This window comes from Eretmochelys imbricata, chromosome 6, assembly GCF_965152235.1.
Source record: "Eretmochelys imbricata isolate rEreImb1 chromosome 6, rEreImb1.hap1, whole genome shotgun sequence".
Taxonomy (NCBI): Eukaryota; Metazoa; Chordata; order Testudines; family Cheloniidae; genus Eretmochelys; species Eretmochelys imbricata.
In genome coordinates, this window is record NC_135577.1 from 124,524,137 (window position 1) to 124,532,526 (window position 8,390).

The 8,390-nt window shown below is 44.2% G+C and overlaps 1 long non-coding RNA gene across 2 annotated transcripts; it reads right to left on the reverse strand.

Moving 5' to 3' along the window:
* Nucleotides 1-1,449: 1,449 nt before the first annotated feature.
* LOC144267087 (uncharacterized) lies at nucleotides 1,450-7,597 on the reverse strand. Of its 2 annotated transcripts, none has more exons than XR_013346538.1 (4): nucleotides 7,482-7,597; nucleotides 6,586-6,722; nucleotides 2,782-2,866; nucleotides 1,450-1,636 (listed from the first exon to the last, which is right to left on the reverse strand). It is a non-coding gene; the product is annotated as an uncharacterized LOC144267087 (long non-coding RNA). The 2 variants fall into 2 exon arrangements; XR_013346539.1 differs by having other exon boundaries at nucleotides 6,586-6,686; nucleotides 7,482-7,579.
* Between the last annotated feature and the right edge of the window lie 793 nt (nucleotides 7,598-8,390).

Consider the following 8,390-nt stretch of genomic DNA (forward strand, 5'->3'; position numbering starts at 1 on the left):
TTGTGCCATCCCAGCAGCTGTATTAGAAGGGTTGATGGCATTAACTCATAAGGACTATTTATCTCCCTGGTGTTTGAGGCCTAGTCTACACTAGAAAAGCTTTGGCAGTGTAGCGAGGCGGTGTGACAATACCAGTCTATACCTCGTGTAGACGCAGCTTATAGCGGTTCCCTGAACAAAATAAGCTATATTGGCAAAAGCATTGCCAGGAGAGCTGAGTTGACAGTAAGCCTTTTGCCAGTATAAAAATGTCATAAAACATCACCCCCAACGGACATAGCTATACCGGCAAAAGTCTCTAGTATAGATCTAGCTTTTGTCATTCTCAGTTCAGGGTTAATACATTCACGCCCACCGTCTTACTGCAACCACATCTCCATCCCAGCCTGCCGTCTGTCTGTCTGTCTGTCTGCAAATGACCGAGCCTGGGAGAGGAGCATGCGCAAATGCCAATGACACTGATGCATGCAGTATTGTTGTAGCTGTGTTGGTCCCAGGATATTAGGGAGACCAGGTGGGGGAGGTAGTATCTTCTATCCTGCAGAAGAGCTCTGTGTAAGCTCGAAAGCTTGTTTCTCTCACCAACAGAAGTTGGTCCAGTAAAAGATATCACCTCACCCACCTTGTCTCTCTAATGACCCCGGTGATGGGAAGAATTCCTCTGCATCCTGTTCTGTGGAACACAAGCACCTAGTCTCCCAAAAGGAGTCCTGCAAAGAAGATGAGGAGACCAGGGTTTGCCATAGTGGCCAATTGCTTTTCCCTGGAGCCATTCTGGAGTGTTAGAAAGCGGAACAACCCATGATAATAATGCTTTGCCCTTACATAGCATTTTCATGTAAAGCTCTCAGAGCACTTTACAGACATGCACAATTTCTTTGCCTTGTATTGCAGATGGGGGAAACTGAGGCAGGAGGTGAAGCAGCTTGCCCAGGATCACACAGTGAACCAGGAACAGAATCCAGGTTGCTTGATTCTCAGCTCTAACCCCAAGTCACTAGATCAGCACTGCCTCCTGACAATGCGGTGCATTGATTCTACTCAGTACAGAATCAATAACAGTTTACCCGGTAGGTGTTTGGGGCACGAACACTGGGGAAAGTAGTTCTGATTCTGATGTTTATGTTCCAAACTCTCTAAGTCAACTTCTGCTCTCAGTTATGCCACTGCAACACTATTGAATCAATAGGGATAGAGGGCTTAACTCAGCACTGAGTACAGTGGGGCTGCAGGGGTGTAACAGAGGGCAAGATTTGGCTTTCAGGATATTGATTTTACTCCACAGATTTTAGTGTACCTAGTACTTGGCTGCTGGACAAAATAAATAAACCCAAGCAGAAGGAGCCTGAGCACTGCACTGCATGTACATTAAAGAATTCAACAAATATTTCAAATGCAGAAGTGGAAATCTGACAAGAACTCTGTACAAATACACGAAAGTTTTAATTATTTGTCTCCCAAGGGAGCACAGCGGAAAAATATGAAACATGGACTCCATGCGCTGCTTGTGCTTCATCGTCGTAATACCATGGGCACCTCAACGGCCTCTTCCATCTCAGGGTCTTACAGTGCTTTTCAAACAGGAAACCTAAGCAGCAGGAGTCACTATCCTCCCCTCCGCGTGGCAGGGAAGGAGCTAGAAAAAGTGAGGCACAGATAAGTTAAGTGACTTACGCAAAAACACGTAGTCTGTGGCTGAACTGGGAATTGAACCTAGCACAGTGCTTTCTCCATGTCTATCTTCGCCATTAGTTTGGACTTCTAGTCAACCAATGAATGCACTAGCCTCCATTTTTCAGGAGGTTTATATTTGAGGATACGAAATCCAGTCAGGAACTCTGTTGTATGAAATGCACTTTCCAACAACTCCCTATACATCCCGCATGAAAGATCCATCTCACAGACACGCTTATGTATCCGCATGTAACATGCTATAGTTTTCAATATGACTTGCAGCTAATTAAACAAACATGAAATGTTCCCTGCCAACAAAATGGAGCCATCTGTTAAACCTATAACTCAGTCATAATAAATGGTCAATCAAAGAATCTCCCATTTCCTTATGTTGGTGCTGACAGAACTCATACAGTTATAACGTGTTGACGAATGGCAACTGGAGCTGAGAGGATACACCATCTGCTGGGTTTGTGTGCACATCTTGCATAGGAACATATTACAAGGGATAATAAACTATATTCATCCATAGTACAATGAGCTCAAGACAGAACACCTAACATCAAGAGTTCGCTCATAGTTACATAGCACAGTTTTACCAATGGCTGATCTTGGGTTCGGGGCTACTCCGATGAAGTTTTACATTTTGCCACATTTGTGGAAATACTAATCTATTGCCCTTCTGCAACACAAGTAAATAAAGTAATAATTATCACCATTATTCATAAACCATTGCACCTATCATCTGAAGGAGCTCAGGACATTTGATAAACACTAATTAATTAACCCTCACAACGCCCTGGTGAGATACATACCCTTATAAAAAGAAATATGGGGCTGACCCACAGTAGGAAGCCAAACCACTGCCGTGCTATTGTTATACCTATATGCTTTTTTAATCATGACTGTAGGTGTTTATGGCAATTTTTAAAACAGAAGTGTTATTGTTACATTCAAAAGAAATACCCTGGTGCATAATTGGCTGGAAACAATCAGGTCAAATGATGCATCACTATGGCCCAGATTTTCAAAGATATTTATGTGCCTAATATGCCCAGATAGTAGGAAAAAATTTCTAATATGAGTTAAATGGAAACCATTGCTCACCTCAGATGACACTATGTGACAGCATATCTATGTACGTAGACGTGTACCATGGTGTCCATCACATCAGAACCCAGGTCTGATCTCACTAAAACCCAACATTAATAACAACATTAGTATCTGCATAATAAAATAATGAACTACAGAACCTCCTGCCTTCACTACTGGAATGGTGGACAGGGAACAGTCAACCAAATGCCAGGGCTTTCTGTTTAAACCACTTTGTATTCTGAAATTAAAATATATACTCCATACAAAAATCTATACCAAAGAACTACAGTAAAAGAATCATAAACTTGCAAAGTCAAGCCCACAAAGTCAGAAAAAACAACCTTAACGCCTCCCCATTGTGCATTATGACACAGTCCTTAACATGATCACAAGCTATTTTTTCCTGAAGGATTCCTGTCTCATTACGGGTGAAATTCAACCCCATGGAGAGAATCGACAAAAGGTCTGGGCCCTACTTAAGTCCTCTGGAAGCCTTATTTTTTGATGATTTAAGTTTCAGAGGTGCATGAGCCTTATTCTTATTCTCTGAACAGGGCTAAATTTCACTCTCAGTGCACAAGTTGGATGAGATAGCCGTTCATGATTTATTTTTATCCTCATCGTTCAATGTGCGGCCCATATTCATAGCCTGCAATCCCTCCAAATCCACAGTGAATGAGGCAGTGAATTATTTTTCTATTGTTAATGATTATTATTATTTCTGTTCTGGCAGTACCTACATGCCTCAACCGTGCATCAAGGCCTCCTGGTGCTGGGCGCTGTACAAACACAGAACAAAAAAACAGTCCCTGCTCTGACACGCTTGCAATCTAATATCAGACAAGAGATGACAAGCAAATGCACCAAAGAGAGGGAGCACATGGAGATGGTGAGGCAGTACTTGTCAGCAGGATAGGCTGTGGTCATAATTCACCTATTCCCAAATCATTGTCAAGTGGTTGTTTTGTTAACCCCTGCCTCATGGACCATCACACGTCTATAGTGAATGAATGAGAGTTCCAGCCTTTCACGGAATGTTTGTCTCTGCCATAAGCCCATGGTAATTCATTGGTATAAGGTTGCTCATGAGAACTGGGCTACTACTGATGCTTAAACAAAATGAATAGACCTACCGGTCATACAAAACACCCCTCACAAAAATGTTCTGGACAGCTGTCTAATATGGTGATCTGCGCAATCCCTGATTAAAAGGAACTAAGGAAAAATGGGCTCTGATACATTTATTTAAAGAGGGCGGGTATCATATTTTGAGCTTCCAACTTCAACTGTCCCCCTACATTTAAACACAAGTGTGGGCCCCAAGTGTGCCAACACTTTTGCACGCGCTTAACTGTACCCAGCTGAGGAGACCCATTAAAGTCAAGCACATGCATGAGTGTTTGCAGAATTGGGGCCTTCGTGCATAGGCCTGCACCGTACGTGCCTGGTGGCGAGATGGCTATCTCCCATATCCTCTCATCATGTTTACACATAGTAGTCTGATTTTTCAAAACATCTCCAGTCAGCTCTGCTGGTAGTGACAGCAGCTTGTCTGAGGAGTCGGAGCTGAATGTGGGTATGCTGCAGGCAGATGGGCTTGGTGAAACAAGACGCTGATCTCTCCTGAGGCACTGTTCAACTGAATGCTTGAGGCCTTGGGCCCAGCTGTTCCCAAAGGGCTGAGAAATCTGCACAGGCTGGGAAATCACTCATGTAACAGCCCCTTTGTGCCAGCAATTCTCTTGGGAAGCTTGGCCCACTAGATCTTGGTAAACAAATGAGGGTGGCACCAAGCACAATCAGTGCTTTCTTAATTAATTATTAGTTAAATGCTGGTAACGTGCTTGGCACTGTACGAGACAGAGAACGAAGGCCATCCCTGCTGCAAAGTGGTTATAATCTAAGGGGGAAATTCCATAGGAGCTCCCAGACTGGATCACTCACATAACCTGTCCAGTTGCTGGTCTCTGATGGCAGTCAACAGCAGATGCATCAGAAGGCAGCTGTGAGATAACCTGTCCTCCACTCAGGTTCTTCAGCTCTTTAATAGATATTGTCTTAAGTCCTGAAGCAGGAGGCTTAATACACCTTCCAAAATCTGTGTTATCATGAATTATTATAACTGGATATTCTTGATATTCATATAATTATCCAGTCTTTTTGAATCCTGTTAAGTTCTTGGCCTCAATGGGATATTGTGGCAGTGAGTTCCACAGTCTAATTATGTGTTGCGTTCCCCTTTTTTTCAAAAAAGGATTTTTTTTCATGATAAATTGTTAACATTGCCAAAATTTTCATTTTGTGTGAAAATGTTTGTATATTTTATTCAAAAATATTCTTCAACTGGTTATTGGGGAGTTTGTTTGTTTGATTGTTTAATAAAAACTGGGCTCAGGTCCTGAAAAAATGCCAAACACCATTTTGATAAAAAAATGTGGAAAAAAGTTTGATTAAAAGAAATCCCTGCAAAATTTCAAATATGTGAATAATTTGTCTATTCTGAATCCTTTCAAATTAAATCATTGTTGAAATTTGAAACTTTTGTTGTAAAACTAGTTTTTAGTTTTCAACCAGTTCTACTTATGGTATGTGTCGGTCTGCACAGAGGAGCAGGCTAAGTGTCCGAATGTGACCCAATGGAAATAAGAAGACAAGACTCACTGAGGAGCCCAGAGGAACAAATAATTTTGAGTGACATTTTTCTGTTTCATGAATGTCTGGTAGAAGTGAGGGTTAAAGAGGGTCTGGGCTGTGAACAGATTAACTAGATTAGCAACTGGGATAAGAAGGCCACTTTATGCTTAGGAAGCAGCATGCAGATGGGAGATAGAGTCAAGATTGTTAAATCCTGTTCTGCAGGGACCTCTCACAGAGTCTGTAGTGAAGCTGGATATATTAAATTAGGACTCACTCCTGTTTCAAGAATATTGCCAAGAATAAAGTCTCTTTGCACTCTTTGCTGTTTTTCTGTTACTCCTCAACAGAGCTGCATAAGTGGTGGCTGGCACTTCTGCTTGACAACAGGCCCAGAAGCTCAGTACAAACAGCAAACTGGGCAATGCCCTGCTGGATTGCCTCACAAATAAGACCTGATGCTCACATGTGTAAGCCTCCGAGGGCTGCCTACATTGGTACCCATGCGTTCAGCTCAAATCGTGCATCACATGTTGTTCGCCCTACGGATAGGTCGTAAACAGTAACGTATTTATACACCCCCATTCATGGTAAATGCTGCCTCTCCAATACCCAAACTCAGCTGTCCCTCAGCTACTCTCCATGGCACATTCCTTGCACCAGATGGAAATACACAGAAACAAGCCCATGGAACCAAAGCCTGGGTTATCCACTCACTGTGGCAGACAGATGATGGGGTAGGATGCCGGCCAATGATAGGATGTCTGATGGCCTTCCACATGTATTCAAAATAAATGGGGACATTTCTCCTCCCTGGGCAGCACAGGGGTTGTTGTTATATATCCATTAAGTTGTTTGTTTTTTTCCCCCTAACTATATTCTTGACCATCTTCTCGAGGAAAGTAAAAGGCTGAAGGCATTATAAACAGGACACGTTTGATCAATCTAATTGGAAAAGCCATGGCTGGCGATTACTTCATTTTAAATTCTCAGCCTGAGCTGTAAGGCATCAGCCAGTCTTAGGACTTGTTAATAGACAGCTTTATCTGTATCTGTTTAGAAACTGACCTAATTAAAGTACTACAACCCCCTCCTTAGTGTGGATGCAGTTATGTCGCTGTAAAGGTGCCTACAGTAGCATAGATTATTCCCATAAATGTTCAGGAACAAACGGTTACCTACTTTTGTAACATGTTCTTTGAGATGTGTTGCACGTGTCCATTCTGATTTAGGTGTGCGAGCGCCCTGAGCACAGCTGTCGGAGATGTTTCCCTTAGTGGTATCTGTTGGACATGTGCAAGCACTTGAAGAAGAATAAGCTATAAGGGTATAAGCACTTGTACACTGGTATAACTGCATTCTCTAGAGGGGGTTATAGTTTTAACTATACTGATTTGTAAAGTGACAAAGTTAAAGTAATACAAAAACACTGTGTAAACCAGCCCTTATACTGCAGGGAGGAATCGCTCATGTGTGGTCTGATGTACAGGGCACTAGAGTGGGACTCAGGATGCCTGGGTTCTCCTCCAAGAGCTGGTACTGACCATGGGCGGCACATAGCATAGGTAGGTGAAGGCCGTGCCTCCCCAAAGAGCCTGGTGTGGCCCGGCCCACGCTCTGCCCGGAAGGCCCCCTCCTGCTTGCCCTAATGCCCTTCCCTTTTGGCCCCAGCCCAGGCAGGCTGGTCACTCATCTTCAGGGAAGCGTGCTGGGGCTGGGGCCAGGTTAGGGAGGCCGTGGCTGGCCTGTGGCTGGGACTTGGGGTTGCTGGGGCCTCCAAATGCTGAGGGGCCCCTGGACGCTGGGGCTGCCCACTCTGCGCTAGGGGTAGAGGCTGTGCACTGCCCACCCAGCGCTTGGGGGGCCGTGTGCTGCCCGCCTGGTGCTTGGGGACTGGGGGGGCTGTGTGCTGCTTCTCTGGCACTCTGGGGCCGGGGGCCGGATGTCACCCAGCCTGGCGAGCCGGGGGGAGAGGCTTGCAGCCAAAGGGAGGGGAGGGGGCTAGCCTCCCTGAGCCAGCAGGTCACCCACCGCCCATGGTACTGACCTACTATGCATCCTTAAGCAAATCAGCTCACCTCTCTACACCTGTATTTGTATTTGTCTATGTAGATTGCTAGCTGTTCCGAGCTGGTTATGTGTATTCACAGCACGCAGCACAATGGGGCCAGATCTCAGCTGGTGTCTCTAGATGCGCCTGTAAAATAAATAAATAAATAGCCCCTGAATCAAGGAAGAAAAACTACCGGTATAATCAGGCGGTAAGGGGCTGAGGGGAAACACTTCTTGTGAAAAAAACAAGGTGTCCGGTGGCACCTTAAAAACTAACAGATTTATTTGGACATAAGCTTTTGTGGGTAAAAAAACCCACTTCTTCAGATGCATGTCCAAAAAGCTTATGCCCAAATAAATCTGTTAGTCTTTAAGGTGCCACGGGACTCCTTGTTATTTTTGTGGATACAGACTAACATGGCTACCCCCTGAAACTTCTTGTGAAGATATTCAATTTGGTAGACCAAGATCCTTGTCACAATGATGAGACTTGAACAGAGTGGGAGGTAACTGGGAAATATCCCTGTGTGTTATTCTTGTCTGAGGTAGACACAGATGTTCCTTCACCAGTCAGAGGAAGTCCAGTCAAAATACTTAATGGGGAGAAACCCCAGCTGCAAACCCAGTGGCATTTCAGAGCTCTGACCTCATCCCGAGGCTGAAAGGAACAGCTCTCAAATCAGGAAAGTGGGTTTCAGAAACTTCTTTCTAGGACTCCAAGAGTGGGACTTGTAGAAGGACATGAAATGTCATCATGGACAGAGGAAGAGTTTGGTTCAAACTGTTTCTGTAACAGCTTTGAAACGCGCCACTTCGGCTCATGCCAGAAATAGGTATCTGGGATGGGATTTCCTCAAGTGCTCAGTGGTAGCCGAACTCTGCTCTCATTGAAGTCACAGAGAGATTTATCATTAGCTTCAATGGGAGCAGTTAGT